This window comes from Procambarus clarkii, unplaced genomic scaffold, assembly GCF_040958095.1.
Source record: "Procambarus clarkii isolate CNS0578487 unplaced genomic scaffold, FALCON_Pclarkii_2.0 HiC_scaffold_115, whole genome shotgun sequence".
NCBI lineage: Eukaryota > Metazoa > Arthropoda > Malacostraca > Decapoda > Cambaridae > Procambarus > Procambarus clarkii.
This window is the reverse complement of record NW_027189148.1, coordinates 1544687-1561576: the sequence shown is the minus strand read 5'-3', so window position 1 is coordinate 1561576 and position 16890 is coordinate 1544687.

Sequence of the window (16890 nt, the reverse complement as noted above, 5' to 3'; positions counted from 1 at the left end):
TGAGCCACAACAGCCTCCCTCTGAGCCACAACAGCCGCCCTTTGAGCCACAATAGCCGCCCTCTGAGCCACAACAGCCGCCCTCTGAGCCACAAAAGCTCCCCTGTGAGCCACAACAGCCGACCTCTGAGCCACAAAAGCCCCCTGTGAGCCACAAAAGCCCCCTTCTGAGCCACAACAGTCCCCGCTGAGCCACAACAGCCTCCCTCTGAGCCACAACAGCCGCCCTCTGAGCCACAACAGTCCCCCTCTGAGCCACAACAGCCGCCCTCTGAGCCACAACTGCCCCCCTCTGAGCCACAACAGCCTCCCTCTGAGCCACAAAAGCCCCCTTCTGAGCCACAACAGCCTCCCTCTGAGCCACAACAGCCGCCCTCTGAGCCACAACAGTCGCCCTCTGAGCCACACAGCCGCCCTCTGAGCCACCACAGCCGCCTTCTGAGCCACAACAGCCACCCTCTGAGCCACAACAGCCTCCCTCTGAGCCACAACAGCCCCCTCTGAGCCACAAAAGCCCCCTCTGAGCCACAACAGCCGCCCTCTGAGCCACAACAGCCGCCCTCTGAGCCACAACAGCCGCCCTCTGAGCCACAACAGCCTCCCTCTGAGCCACAACAGCCTCCCTCTGAGCCACAACAGTCGCCCTCTGAGCAACAACAGCCACCCTCTGAGCCACAACATCCCCCCTCTGAGCCACAACAGCCCCCTGTGAGCCAACCCAGCCCCCATCTGAGCCACAACATCCCCCGTCTGTGCCACTAAAGCCCCCCTGTGAGCCACAACAGCCCCCCTCTGAGCCACAACAGCCGCCCTCTGAGCCACAACAGCCCCCTGTGAGCCACAACAGCCCCCCTCTGAGCCACAACAGCCCCCGTCTGAGCCACAAAAGCCCCCCTGTGAGCCACAACAGCCCCCCTCTGAGCCACAAAAGCCCCTTCTCAGCCACAACTGCCTCCCTCTGAGCCACAACTGCCCCCCTCTGAGCCACAACAGCCTCCCTCTGAGCCACAAAAGCCCCCCTGTGAGCCACAACAGCCGCCCTCTGAGCCACAAAAGCCCCCTGTGAGCCACAAAAGCCCCCTTCTGAGCCACAACAGTCCCCGCTGAGCCACAACAGCCTCCCTCTGAGCCACAACAGCCGCCCTCTGAGCCACAACAGTCCCCCTCTGAGCCACAACAGCCGCCCTCTGAGCCACAACTGCCCCCCTCTGAGCCACAACAGCCTCCCTCTGAGCCACAAAAGCCCCCTTCTGAGCCACAACAGCCTCCCTCTGAGCCACAACAGCCGCCCTCTGAGCCACAACAGTCGCCCTCTGAGCCACAACAGCCGCCCTCTGAGCCACAACAGCCGCCTTCTGAGCCACAACAGCCACCCTCTGAGCCACAACAGCCTCCCTCTGAGCCACAACAGCCCCCTCTGAGCCACAAAAGCCCCCCTCTGAGCCACAACAGCCGCCCTCTGAGCCACAACAGCCGCCCTCTGAGCCACAACAGCCGCCAACTGAGCCACAACAGCCTCCCTCTGAGCCACAACAGCCTCCCTCTGAGCCACAACAGTCGCCCTCTGAGCAACAACAGCCACCCTCTGAGCCACAACATCCCCCCTCTGAGCCACAACAGCCGCCCTCTGTGCCACAACATCCTCCCTCTGAGCCACAACAGCCTCCCTCTGAGCCACAACAGTCATGGTGGGTATGGCTCTCACTCTCATGGTGGGTAGAGTGTTCTCACTCTCATGGTGGGTAGAGTGCTCTCACTCTCATGGTGGGTATAGTGTGTTCACTCTCATGGTGGGTAGAGTGTTCTCACTCTCATGGTGGGTAGTGTTCTCACTCTCATGGTGGGTAGAGTGTTCTCACTCTCATGGTGGGTAGAGTGTTCTCACTCTCATGGTGGGTAGAGTGTTCTCACTCTCATGGTGGGTAGAGTGTTCTCACTCTCATGGTGGGTAGAGTGTTCTCACTCTCATGGTGGGTAGAGTGTTCTCACTCTCATGGTGGGTAGAGTGTTCTCACTCTCATGGTGGGTAGAGTGTTCTCACTCTCATGGTGGGTAGAGTGTTCTCACTCTCATGGTGGGTAGAGTGTTCTCACTCTCATGGTGGGTAGAGTGTTCTCACTCTCATGGTGGGTAGAGTGTTCTCACTCTCATGGTGGGTAGAGTGCTCTCACTCTCATGGTGGGTAGAGTGTTCTCACTCTCATGGTGGGTAGAGTGTTCTCACTCTCATGGTGGGTAGAGTGTTCTCACTCTCATGGTGGGTAGAGTGCTCTCACTCTCATGGTGGGTAGAGTGTTCTCACTTTCATGGTGGGTAGAGTGCTCACACTCTCATGGTGGGTAGAGTGTTCTCACTCTCATGGTGGGTAGAGTGTTCTCACTCTCATGGTGGGTAGAGTGCTCTCACTCTCATGGTGGGTAGAGTGTTCTCACTCTCATGGTGGGTAGAGTGTTCTCACTCTCATGGTGGGTAGAGTGTTCTCACTCTCATGGTGGGTAGAGTGTTCTCACTCTCATGGTGGGTAGAGTGTTCTCACTCTCATGGTGGGTAGAGTGTTCTCACTCTCATGGTGGGTAGAGTGTTCTCACTCTCATGGTGGGTAGAGTGTTCTCACTCTCATGGTGGGTAGAGTGTTCTCACTCTCACGGTGGGTAGAGTGTTCTCACTCTCACGGTGGGTAGAGTGTTCTCACTCTCATGGTGGGTATGGCTCTCACTCTCATGGTGGGTAGAGTGTTCTCACTCTCATGGTGGGTAGAGTGCTCTCACTCTCATGGTGGGTAGAGTGTTCTCATTCTCATGGTGGGTAGAGTGTTCTCACTCTCATGGTGGGTAGAGTGTTCTCACTCTCATGGTGGGTAGAGTGTTCTCACTCTCATGGTGGGTAGAGTGTTCTCACTCTCATGGTGGGTAGAGTGTTCTCACTCTCATGGTGGGTAGAGTGTTCTCACTCTCATGGTGGGTAGAGTGTTCTCACTTTCATGGTGGGTAGAGTGTTCTCACTCTCATGGTGGGTAGAGTGTTCTCACTCTCATGGTGGGTAGAGTGTTTCTCACTCTCATGGTGGGTAGAGTGCTCTCACTCTCATGGTGGGTAGAGTGTTCTCACTCTCATGGTGGGTAGAGTGTTCTCACTCTCATGGTGGGTAGAGTGTTCTCACTCTCATGGTGGGTAGAGTGCTCTCACTCTCATGGTGGGTAGAGTGTTCTCACTCTCATGGTGGGTAGAGTGCTCTCACTCTCATGGTGGGTTAGAGTGTTCTCACTCTCATGGTGGGTAGAGTGTTCTCACTCTCATGGTGGGTAGAGTGCTCTCACTCTCATGGTGGGTAGAGTGTTCTCACTCTCATGGTGGGTAGAGTGTTCTCACTCTCATGGTGGGTAGAGTGTTCTCACTCTCATGGTGGGTAGAGTGTTCTCACTCTTATGGTGGGTAGAGTGTTCTCACTCTCAATGGTGGGTAGAGTGTTCTCACTCTCATGGTGGGTAGAGTGTTCTCACTCTCATGGTGGGTAGAGTGTTCTCACTCTCATGGTGGGTAGAGTTTCTCACTCTCATGGTGGGTAGAGTGTTCTTCACTCTCATGGTGGGTAGAGTGGTCTCACTCTCTGGTGGGTAGAGTGTTCTCACTCTCTGGTGGGTAGAGTGTTCTCACTCTCATGGTGGGTAGAGTGTTCTCACTCTCATGGTGGGTAGAGTGTTCTCACTCTCTGGTGGGGAGAGTATTCTCACTCTCTGGTGGGTAGAGTGTTCTCACTCTCATGGTGGGTAGAGTGTTCTCACTCTCATGGTGGGTAGAGTGTTCTCACTCTCATGGTGGGTAGAGTGTTCTCACTCTCATGGTGGGTAGAGTGTTCTCACTCTCATGGTGGGTAGAGTGTTCTCACTCTCATGGTGGGTAGAGTGTTCTCTCTCTCATGGTGGGTAGAGTGTTCTCACTCTCATGGTGGGTAGAGTGTTCTCACTCTCGTGGTGGGTAGAGTGTTCTCACTCTCATGGTGGGTAGAGTGTTCTCACTCTCATGGTGGGTAGAAGTGTTCTCACTCTCATGGTGGGTAGAGTGTTCTCACTCTCATGGTGGGTAGAGTGTTCTCACTCTCATGGTGGGTAGAGTGTTCTCACTCTCATGGTGGGTAGAGTGTTCTCACTCTCATGGTGGGTAGAGTGTTCTCACTCTCATGGTGGGTAGAGTGTTCTCACTCTCATGGTGGGTAGAGTGTTCTCACTCTCATGGTGGGTAGAGTGTTCTCACTCTCATGGTGGGTAGAGTGTTCTCACTCTCATGGTGGGTAGAGTGTTCTCACTCTCATGGTGGGTAGAGTGTTCTCACTCTCATGGTGGGTAGTGTTCTCACTCTCATGGTGGGTAGAGTGTTCTCACTCTCATGGTGGGTAGTGTGTTCTCACTCTCATGGTGGGTAGAGTGTTCTCACTCTCATGGTGGGTAGAGTGTTCTCACTCTCATGGTGGGTAGAGTGTTCTCACTCTCATGGTGGGTAGAGTGTTCTCACTCTCATGGTGGGTAGAGTGTTCTCACTCTCATGGTGGGTAGAGTGTTCTCACTCTCATGGTGGGTAGAGTGTTCTCACTCTCATGGTGGGTAGAGTGTTCTCACTCTCATGGTGGGTAGAGTGTTCTCACTCTCATGGTGGGTAGAGTGTTCTCACTCTCATGGTGGGTAGTGTTCTCACTCTCATGGTGGGTAGAGTGTTCTCACTCTCATGGTGGGTAGTGTGTTCTCACTCTCATGGTGGGTAGAGTGTTCTCACTCTCATGGTGGGTAGAGTGTTCTCACTCTCATGGTGGGTAGAGTGTTCTCACTCTCATGGTGGGTAGAGTGTTCTCACTCTCATGGTGGGTAGAGTGTTCTCACTCTCATGGTGGGTAGAGTGTTCTCACTCTCATGGTGGGTAGAGTGTTCTCACTCTCATGGTGGGTAGAGTGTTCTCACTCTCATGGTGGGTAGAGTGTTCTCACTCTCATGGTGGGTAGAGTCACTAAGAAACACCCCTCTCACTACAAAAGTCCCCCTCTCATTACAAGAGCCCTCCTCTCACTACAAAGGCCCCCCCCCCGCTCTCTACAAAAAGCCCCCCGCTCACTACAAAAAGCCCCCGCCTCTCACTACAAAAGCCCCCCTCTCACTTCAAAAAACCCCTCTCCCTACAAACCCCCCCCCCTTTCACTACAAAAGCCCCCCTCTCACTACAAAAGCCCCCCTCTCACTACAAAGGCACACCTCTCTCACTACAAAGGCACACCTCTCTCACTACAAAGGCACACCTCTCTCACTACAAAGGCACACCTCTCTCACTACAAAAGGACCCCCATGTCACTACAAAAGCCCCTATCTCACTACGAAAGCCCCCCTCTCACTACAAAAGGCCCCCTCTAACTACAAAAGCCCCCACTCAATACAAAAGCTCCTCACTCACTAAAAAAGCCCTCCTCTCAACACAAAAGCCCCCCACTCACTACAAAAGCCCCCCTCTCACTTCAAAAGACCCCCTCTCATAACAAGAGCCCCCCTCACTACAAACGCCCCCTACTCACTACAAAAGCCCCTCTCTCACTACAAAAGCCCCCTCTCAATACAAAAGGCCCCCTCCCACTACAAAAGCCCCCCACTCACTACAAAAGCCCCCCCTCTCACTACAAAAGCCCCCTCTCACTACAAAAGGCCCCCTCTCACTACAAAAGCCTCCCTCTCACTTCAAAAGCCCCCTCTGAGCCACAAAGGCCCACCTCTAAGCCACAAAAGCCCACCTCCATGCCACAAAAGCCCCCACTGAGCCACAAAAGCCCCCCTCTGAGCCACAAAAGTGGCCACAAAATGCGGAAATGTACCACAAAAGCCCCCCCTCTGAGCCTCAACAGCCCCCCTCTGAGCCACAAAAGCCCCCCCCTCTCACTACAAAAGCACCCCTCTCTCACTACAAAAGCCCCCACTCACTACAAAAGCCCCCCCTTCTCACTACAAGAGGCCCCTTCTCACTACAAAAAGCCCCCCACTCACTACAAAAGCCCCGCACTCACTACAAAAGCCCTCCTCTCAATACAAAAGCCCCCCTCTCACTACAAAAGCCCCCCTCCCACTACAAAAGCCCCCCTCCTACTACAAAAGCCCTCCCTCTCACTACAAAAGTCCCCCACTCACTACAAAAGCCCCCTACTCACTACAAAAGCCCCCTCTCACTACAAAAAGCCCCCTCTCACTACAAATGCCCCCACTCACTACAAAAGCCCCCCCCCACTCACTACAAAAGCCCCCCTCTCACTACAAAAGCCCCCTCTCACTACAAAAGGCCCCCTCTCACTACAAATACCCCCCACTCACTACAAAAGCCCCCCCACTCACTACAAAAGCCCCCCTCTCACTACAAAAGCCCCCTCTCACTACAAAAGGCCCCCTCTCACTTCAAAAGCCCCCCCTCAAAGCCACAAAAGTCCACCTCTGAGCCACAAAAGCCCCCCTCTTAGAAACAAAAGCCCCCTCTGAACCACAAAAGCCCCCCCCCCTCTGAGCCACAAAAGCCCCCTCTGAGCCACAAAAGCCCCCCCTCTGAGCCACAAAAGCCCCCCTCTGTGCCACAAAAAAGCCCCCCTTTGAGCCACAAAAGCCCCCCCCCCCCCTTTGAGCCACAAAACCCCCCCTGAACCACAAAAACCTCCTTCTGAGCCACAACAGCCTCCCTCTGAGCCAAAAAAAGCCCTCCTCTGAGCCACAACAGCCCCCCTCTGAGCCACAACAGCCCCCCCCTCTGAGCCACAAAAGCCCCCCTCTGAGCCACAACAGCCTCCCTCTGAGCCACAACTGCCCCCCTCTGAGCCACAACAGCCCCCCTCTGAGCCAAAACAGTCCCCCCTCTGAGCCACAACAGCCTCCCTCTGAGCCACAAAAGCCCCCCTCTGAGCCACAACAGCCTCCCTCTGAGCCACAAAAGCCCCCTTCTAAGCCACAACTGCCCCCCTCTGAGCCACACCAGCCTCTTTCTGAGCCACAAAAGCCCCCTTCTGAGCCACAACTGCCCCCCTCTGAGCCACACCAGCCTCCCTCTGAGCCACAAAAGCCCCCTTCTAAGCCACAACTGCCCCCCTCTGAGCCACAAAAGCCCCCCTGTGAGCCACAACAGCCCCCCTCTGAGCCACAAAAGCCCCCCTGTGAGCCACAACATCCCCCCTCTGAGCCACAACAGCCCCCTGTGAGCCACAACAGCCCCCATCTGAGCCACAACAGCCCCCGTCTGTGCCACTAAAGCCCCCCTGTGAGCCACAACATCCCCCCTCTGAGCCACAACAGCCGCCCTCTGAGCCACAACAGCCCCCTGTGAGCCACAACAGCCCCCCTCTGAGCCACAAAAGCCCCCTGTGAGCCACAACAGCCCCCTCTGAGCCACAAAAGCCCCCTTCTGAGCCACAACTGCCCCCCTCTGAGCCACAACTGCCCCCCTCTGAGCCACAACAGCCTCCCTCTGAGCCACAAAAGCCCCCTTCTGAGCCACAACAGCCGCCCTCTGAGGCACAACAGCCCCCCTCTGAGCCACAACAGCCTCCCTCTGAGCCCCAACAGCCGCCCTCTGAGCCACAATAGCCGCCCTCTGAGCCACAACAGCCGCCCTCTGAGCCACAAAAGCCCCCCTGTGAGCCACAACAGCCGCCCTCTGAGCCACAAAAGCCCCCCTGTGAGCCACAAAAGCCCCCTTCTGAGCCACAACAGTCCCCCCTGAGCCACAACAGCCTCCCTCTGAGCCACAACAGCCGCCCTCTGAGCCACAACAGTCCCCCTCTGAGTCACAACAGCCGCCCTCTGAGCCACAACTGCCCCCCTCTGAGCCACAACAGCCTCCCTCTGAGCCACAACAGCCGCCCTCTGAGCCACAACAGCCGCCCTCTGAGCCACAACAGCCGCCCTCTGAGCCACAACAGCCGCCCTCTGAGCCACAACAGCCGCCTTCTGAGCCACAACAGCCACCCTCTGAGCCACAACAGCCTCCCTCTGAGCCACAACAGCCCCCCTCTGAGCCACAAAAGCCCCCCTCTGGGCCACAACAGCCTCCCTCTGAGCCACAACAGCCTCCCTCTGAGCCACAACAGTCGCCCTCTGAGCAACAACAGCCACCCTCTGAGCCACAACATCCCCCCTCTGAGCCACAACAGCCCCCTGTGAGCCACAACAGCCCCCATCTGAGCCACAACAGTCCCAGTCTGTGCCACTAAAGCCCCCCTGTGAGCCACAACAGCCCCCCTCTGAGCCACAACAGCCGCCCTCTGAGCCACAACAGGCCCTTGTGAGCCACAACAGCCCCCCTCTGGGCCACAACAGCCCCCGTCTGAGCCACAAAAGCCCCCCTGTGAGGCACAACAGCCCCCCTCTGAGCCACAACAGCCCCCCTCTGAGCCACAAAAGCCCCCCTCTGAGCCACAACAGCCCCCCTCTGAGCCACAACAGCCGTCCTCTGAGCCACAACAGCCGCCCTCTGAGCCACAACAGCCTCCCTCTGAGCCACGACAGCCCCCCTCTGAGCCACAAAAGCCCCCTTCTGAGCCACAACATCCTCCCTCTGAGCCACAACAGCCGCCCTCTGAGCCACAACAGCCGCCCTCTGAGCCACAACAGCCGCCCTCTGAGCCACAACAGCCTCCCTCTGAGCCACAACAGCCCCCTCTGAGCCACAAAAGCCCCCCTGTGAGCCACAACAGCCTCCCTCTGAGCCACAACACCCGCCCACTGAGCCACAACAGCCGCCCTCTGAGCCACAACAGCCGCCCTCTGAGCCACAACAGCCCCCCTCTGAGCCACAAAAGCCCCCCTCTGAGCCACAAAAGCCCCCCTCTGAGCCACAACAGCCGCCCTCTGAGCCACAACAGCCGCCCTCTGAGCACAACAGCCTCCCTCTGAGCCACAACAGCCCCCCTCTGAGCGACAAAAGCCCCCTACTGAGCCACAACAGCCTCCCTCTGAGCCACAACAGCCGCCCTCTGAGCCACAACAGCCGCCCTCTGAGCCACAAAAGCCCCCTTCTGAGCCACAACAGCCGCCCTCTGAGGCGAACTGCCCCCCTCTGAGCCACAACAGCCTCCCTCTGAGCCACAGCAGCCGCCCTTTGAGCCACAATAGCCGCCCTCTGAGCCACATCAGCCGCCCTCTGAGCCACAAAAGCCCCCCTGTGAGCCACAACAGCCGCCCTCTGAGCCAAAAAGCCCCCCTGTGAGCCACAAAAGCCCCCTTCTGAGCCACAACAGTCCCCGCTGAGCCACAACAGCCTCCCTCTGAGCCACAACAGCCGCCCTCTGAGCCACAACAGTCCCCCTCTGAGCCACAACAGCCGCCCTCTGAGCCACAACTGCCCCCCTCTGAGCCACAACAGCCTCCCTCTGAGCCACAAAAGCCCCCTTCTGAGCCACAACAGCCTCCCTCTGAGCCACAACAGCCGCCCTCTGAGCCACAACAGCCGCCCTCTGAGCCACAACAGCCGCCCTCTGAGCCACAACAGCCGCCCTCTGAGCCACAACAGCCGCCTTCTGAGCCACAACAGCCACCCTCTGAGCCACAACAGCCTCCCTCTGAGCCACAACAGCCCCCCTCTGAGCCACAAAAGCCCCCCCTCTGAGCCACAACAGCCGCCCTCTGAGCCACAACAGCCGCCCTCTGAGCCACAACAGCCGCCCTCTGAGCCAAACAGCCTCCCTCTGAGCCACAACAGCCTCCCTCTGAGCCACAACAGTCGCCCTCTGAGCAACAACAGCCACCCTCTGAGCCACAACATCCCCCCTCTGAGCCACAACAGCCCCCTGTGAGCCACAACAGCCCCCATCTGAGCCACAACAGCCCCCGTCTGTGCCACTAAAGCCCCCCTGTGAGCCACAACAGCCCCCCTCTGAGCCACAACAGCCGCCCTCTGAGCCACAACAGCCCCCTGTGAGCCACAACAGCCCCCCTCTGAGCCACAACAGCCCCCGTCTGAGCCACAAAAGCCCCCCTGTGAGCCACAACAGCCCCCCTCTGAGCCACAACAGCCCCCCTCTGAGCCACAAAAGCCCCCCTCTGAGCCACAACAGCCCCCCTCTGAGCCACAACAGCCGTCCTCTGAGCCACAACAGCCGCCCTCTGAGCCACAACAGCCTCCCTCTGAGCCACAACAGCCCCCCTCTGAGCCACAAAAGCCCCCTTCTGAGCCACAACAGCCTCCCTCTGAGCCACAACAGCCGCCCTCTGAGCCAAAACAGCCGCCCTCTGAGCCACAACAGCCGCCCTCTGAGCCACAACAGCCCCCGTCTGAGCCACAACAGCCCCCCTCTGAGCCACAAAAGCCCCCCTGTGAGCCACAACAGCCTCCCTCTGAGCCACAACAGCCGCCCACTGAGCCACAACAGCCGCCCTCTGAGCCACAACAGCCGCCCTCTGTGCCACAACATCCTCCCTCTGAGCCACAACAGCCTCCCTCTGAGCCACAACAGTCGCCCTCTGAGCCACAACAGCCCCCCTCTGAGCCACAAAAGCCCCCCTGTGAGCCACAACAGCCTCCCTCTGAGCCACAACAGCCGCCCTCTGAGCCACAACAGCCGCCCTCTGAGCCACAACAGCCGCCCTCTGAGCCACAACAGCCCCCCTCTGAGCCACAAAAGCCCCCCTCTGAGCCACATCAGCCCCCCTCTGAGCCACAACAGCCGCCCTCTGAGCCACAACAGCCGCCCTCTGAGCCACAACAGCCGCCCTCTGAGCCACAACAGCCGCCCTCTGAGCCACAACAGCCGCCCTCTGAGCCACAACAGCCTCCCTCTGAGCCACAACAGCCTCCCTCTGAGCCACAACAGTCGCCCTCTGAGCAACAACAGCCACCCTCTGAGCCACAACATCCCCCCTCTGAGCCACAACAGCCCCCTGTGAGCCACAACAGCCCCCATCTGAGCCACAACAGCCCCCGTCTGTACCACTAAAGCCCCCCTGTGAGCCACAACAGCCCCCCTCTGAGCCACAACAGCCGCCCTCTGAGCCACAACAGACCACTGTGAGCCACAACAGCCCCCCTCTGAGCCACAACTGCCCCCTCTGAGCCACAACTGCCCCCCTCTGAGCCACAACAGCCTCCCTCTGAGCCACAAAAGCCCCCTTCTGAGCCACAACAGCCGCCCTCTGAGGCGAACTGCCCCCCTCTGAGCCACAACAGCCTCCCTCTGAGCCACAACAGCCGCCCTTTGAGCCACAATAGCCGCCCTCTGAGCCACAACAGGCGCCTTCTGAGCCACAAAAGCCCCCCTGTGAGCCACAACAGCCGCCCTCTGAGCCACAAAAGCCCCCCTGTGAGCCACAAAAGCCCCCTTCTGAGCCACAACAGTCCCCGCTGAGCCACAACAGCCTCCCTCTGAGCCACAACAGTCCCCCTCTGAGCCACAACAGCCGCCCTCTGAGGCACAACTGCCCCCCTCTGAGCCACAACAGCCTCCCTCTGAGCCACAAAAGCCCCCTTCTGAGCCACAACAGCCTCCCTCTGAGCCACAACAGCCGCCCTCTGAGCAACAACAGCCGCCCTCTGAGCCACAACAGCCGCCCTCTGAGCCACAACAGCCGCCCTCTGAGCCACAACAGCCGCCTTCTGAGCCACAACAGCCACCCTCTGAGCCACAACAGCCTCCCTCTGAGCCACAACAGCCCCCCTCTGAGCCACAAAAGCCCCCCTCTGAGCCACAACAGCCGCCCTCTGAGCCACAACAGCCGCCCTCTGAGCCACAACAGCCGCCCTCTGAGCCACAACAGCCTCCCTCTGAGCCACAACAGCCTCCCTCTGAGCCACAACAGTCGCCCTCTGAGCAACAACAGCCACCCTCTGAGCCACAACATCCCCCCTCTGAGCCACAACAGCCCCCTGTGAGCCACAACAGCCCCCATCTGAGCCACAACAGCCCCCGTCTGTGCCACTAAAGCCCCCCTGTGAGCCACAACAGCCCCCCCTCTGAGCCACAACAGCCGCCCTCTGAGCCACAACAGCCCCCTGTGAGCCACAACAGCCCCCCTCTGAGCCACAACAGCCCCCGTCTGAGCCACAAAAGCCCCCCTGTGAGCCACAACAGCCCCCCTCTGAGCCACAACAGCCCCCCTCTGAGCCACAAAAGCCCCCATCTGAGCCACAACAGCCCCCCTCTGAGCCACAACAGCCGTCCTCTGAGCCACAACAGCCGCCCTCTGAGCCACAACAGCCTCCCTCTGAGCCACAACAGCCCCCCTCTGAGCCACAAAATCCCCCTTCTGAGCCACAACAGCCTCCCTCTGAGCCACAACAGCCGCCCTCTGAGCCACAACAGCCGCCCTCTGAGCCACAACAGCCCCCCTCTGAGCCACAACAGCCCCCCTCTGAGCCACAAAAGCCCCCCTGTGAGCCACAACAGCCTCCCTCTGAGCCACAACAGCCGCCCACTGATCCACAACAGCCGCCCTCTGAGCCACAACAGCCGCCCTCTGAGCCACAACATCCTCCCTCTGAGCCACAACAGCCTCCCTCTGAGCCACAACAGTCGCAATCTGAGCCACAACAGACGCCCTCTGAGCTACAACAGCCGCCCTCTGAGCCACAACAGCCCCCCTCTGAGCCACAAAAGCCCCCCTGTGAGCCACAACAGCCTCCCTCTGAGCCACAACAGCCGCCCACTGAGCCACAACAGCCGCCCTCTGAGCCACAACAGCCGCCCTCTGAGCCACAACAGCCCCCCTCTGAGCCACAAAAGCCCCCATCTGAGCCACAACAGCCCCCCTCTGAGCCACAACAGCCGCCCTCTGAGCCACAACAGCCGCCCTCTGAGCCACAACAGCCTCCCTCTGAGCCACAACAGCCCCCCTCTGAGCGACAAAAGCCCCCTTCTGAGCCACAACAGCCTCCCTCTGAGCCACAACAGCCGCCCTCTGAGCCACAACAGCCGCCCTCTGAGCCACAACAGCCACCCTCTGAGCCACAACAGCCCCCCTCTGAGCCACAACAGCCCCCCTCTGAGCCACAAAAGCCCCCCTGTGAGCCACAACAGCCTCCCTCTGAGCCACAACAGCCGCCCTCTGAGCCACAACAGCCGCCCTCTGAGCCATAACAGCCCCCCTCTGAGCCACAACAGCCGCCCTCTGAGCCACAAAAGCCCCCTTCTGAGCCACAACAGCCTCCCTCTGAGCCACAACAGCCGCCCTCTGAGCCACAACAGCCACCCTCTGAGCCACAACAGCCGGCCTCTGAGCCACAACAGCCCCCCTCTGAGCCACAAAAGCCCCCCTCTGAGCCACAACAGCCCCCCCTCTGAGCCACAACAGCCCCCCTCTGAGCCACAACAGCCGCCCTCTGAGCCACAACAGCCGCCCTCTGAGCCACAACAGCCGCCCTCTGAGCCACAACAGCCGCCCTTTGAGCCACAACAGCCGCCCTCTGAGCCACAACAGACCCCCTCTGAGCCACAACAGCCACCCTCTGAGCCACAACAGCCGCCTTCTGAGCCACAACAGCCACCCTCTGAGCCACAACAGCCTCCCTCTGAGCCACAACAGCCCCCCTCTGAGCCACAAAAGCCCCCCTCTGAGCCACAACAGCCGCCCTCTGAGCCACAACAGCCGCCCTCTGAGCCACAACAGCCGCCCTCTGAGCCACAACAGCCTCCCTCTGAGCCACAACAGCCTCCCTCTGAGCCACAACAGTCGCCCTCTGAGCAACAACAGCCACCCTCTGAGCCACAACATCCCCCCTCTGAGCCACAACAGCCCCCTGTGAGCCACAACAGCCCCCATCTGAGCCACAACAGCCCCCGTCTGTGCCACTAAAGCCCCCCTGTGAGCCACAACAGCCCCCCTCTGAGCCACAACAGCCGCCCTCTGAGCCACAACAGCCCCCTGTGAGCCACAACAGCCCCCCTCTGAGCCACAAAAGCCCCCTGTGAGCCACAACAGCCCCCCTCTGAGCCACAAAAGCCCCCTTCTCAGCCACAACTGCCCCCCTCTGAGCCACAACTGCCCCCCTCTGAGCCACAACAGCCTCCCTCTGAGCCACAAAAGCCCCCTTCTGAGCCACAACAGCCGCCCTCTGAGGCACAACAGCCCCCCTCTGAGCCACAACAGCCTCCCTCTGAGCCACAACAGCCGCCCTTTGAGCCACAATAGCCGCCCTCTGAGCCACAACAGCCGCCCTCTGAGCCACAAAAGCCCCCTGTGAACCACAACAGCCGCCCTCTGAGCCACAAAAGCCCCCCTGTGAGCCACAAAAGCCCCCTTCTGAGCCACAACAGTCCCCGTTGAGCCACAACAGCCTCCCTCTGAGCCACAACAGCCGCCCTCTGAGCCACAACAGTCCCCCTCTGAGCCACAACAGCCGCCCTCTGAGCCACAACTGCCCCCCTCTGAGCCACAACAGCCTCCCTCTGAGCCACAAAAGCCCCCTTCTGAGCCACAACAGCCTCCCTCTGAGCCACAACAGCCGCCCTCTGAGCCACAACAGTCGCCCTCTGAGCCACAACAGCCGCCCTCTGAGCCACAACAGCCGCCTTCTGAGCCACAACAGCCACCCTCTGAGCCACAACAGCCTCCCTCTGAGCCACAACAGCCCCCCTCTGAGCCACAAAAGCCCCCCTCTGAGCCACAACAGCCGCCCTCTGAGCCACAACAGCCGCCCTCTGAGCCACAACAGCCGCCCTCTGAGCCACAACAGCCTCCCTCTGACCCACAACAGCCTCCCTCTGAGCCACAACAGTCGCCCTCTGAGCAACAACAGCCACCCTCTGAGCCACAACATCCCCCCTCTGAGCCACAACAGCCCCCTGTGAGCCAACCCAGCCCCCATCTGAGCCACAACATCCCCCGTCTGTGCCACTAAAGCCCCCCTGTGAGCCACAACAGCCCCCCCTCTGAGCCACAACAGCCGCCCTCTGAGCCACAACAGCCCCCTGTGAGCCACAACAGCCCCCCTTTGAGCCACAACAGCCCCCGTCTGAGCCACAAAAGCCCCCCTGTGAGCCACAACAGCCCCCCTCTGAGCCACAAAAGCCCCCTTCTCAGCCACAACTGCCCCCCTCTGAGCCACAAGTGCCCCCCTCTGAGCCACAACAGCCTCCCTCTGAGCCACAAAAGCCCCCTTCTGAGCCACAACAGCCGCCCTCTGAGGCACAACAGCCCCCCTCTGAGCCACAACAGCCTCCCTCTATTCGTTTGCCTTGTTCGGGTAGAATGTAGACTCAGTAGTCGCTTCTGTATATATTTATTAACTGAGATGGCAAGGTAAATATCTGCCTAGCCGAGGCCCTTCTACTCTGAGTCTGTGAGGATAACTGAGGCTGCTGGGAGCATGCTTGATGCTCCTCTGTCTGGCATGACGTCAGAGGCCTACTTGCCTGTGATTGGTTACATTTCAACTGACAGAATTTGAGTATAACACCGCTCGGACACGCTACCAAGTCGACGTCCCTTGTCGACAAGCTCTGGCTAGCTATATAGTTACAATGATACTGAAAGGACCTCGGTGGCATACAATAATGGCTTACATGTGAAATTTGCATAATAAAACATTGAAAGAAGATCAGGTGTGCGTAATACAAACAACTCGGCATATATGCACCAAAAAAAAAATTCATCATAATAGGTGAAAATCATGGTAACAATGCTTTGATTAAACCAGAGTATTAAGAACATGTGTATGTCTACTGATCAGATATGAACAATACAACTCAAGGTATTGCCTAAACAAAATTATTAACATGTGTCGATGGCATGTGCTTGAAAACCATACAAAATTAAACAATTATTACATTAATGGAACAAAGTTCTGACCTAACAACCACAATTGAATTTCAAGATAGATAATGATTTTTTTTTTTTTCTCTTTTTTTCTGAAATAATACAATATATTTACAAGACCAATGTACAATATATATAATGTGCAATATATTTACAAGCATATACAAGACCTGGATCAAGAAGACTAACATCTGCGTGATAGCAGTCAGGATTCACTGGCCTCAATGTGGTTGCTAGAACAATAATAACTCTTATGACAAGCACTGTAAAAATACAAATGGTAGTAGACTTAACAATGGCATCTAATTCATAACAAAATAAAGTTGAGAAAAACTATACATTATATATAATGGTAATAATAAGACACATGTGGTAGAAATACTGCAAATGATTTTTTTTTTTTCAAAACAAACAGAATAACTGCAGAGTGCATTCAATTATAAATTCTGCGGATATCTACACCTAGCTCATCCAGAGCACTATACAACTCTGGCTCTGACTGAAGGTCCGGAACAGGTGAAACTTCATGCGACAAACTATCATCTTGAGAGATATCCTCGTTAACATCTAGCCAATGGACATGTGGTGAGTGCACGGTTGAAACGAGAGGTCTAGATCTAAGATTATAATTGCTAGTATGGGGTTGCTGAACATCCAGTGGTCTGTCAACCACAGAAGGTGGTGTCCGAGTAGGAGTATCTGTCTGGGTAAGTTCATTGTCATCTTCCTCATCAGTCTCGTCAACAGTCATTTTAGCTAACTTCATGTGGTCTAAATGCTCATTTATATACTCTCCTGTTAACAAGTTCTTAAGTCTGTATTTGTTACCTTTAATAAGCTCAATTACCTTATATGGACCCAAAAATTTCTTAGTTAACTTGTACATAGGACCAGACCTGTGTTGGTTAAGTATCATTACTACAGATCCAATAGTTATTTTATTGGGTTTAGCTCGTGCATTCCTTGCTAGAGTGAACTCGGCTGTTGCTTTGGACAGTTGTTCTCGTATTTTCTTGAATACTAATTGCATTTGTCTACGCTTCACTTGAACAAAATCATCTACGTTATATAAGGGAGTAGGAGGTACGTTAATCAATTCATTAGGGAGGATCTTATCTGTACCATAAAGAATAGCGTGAGGTGT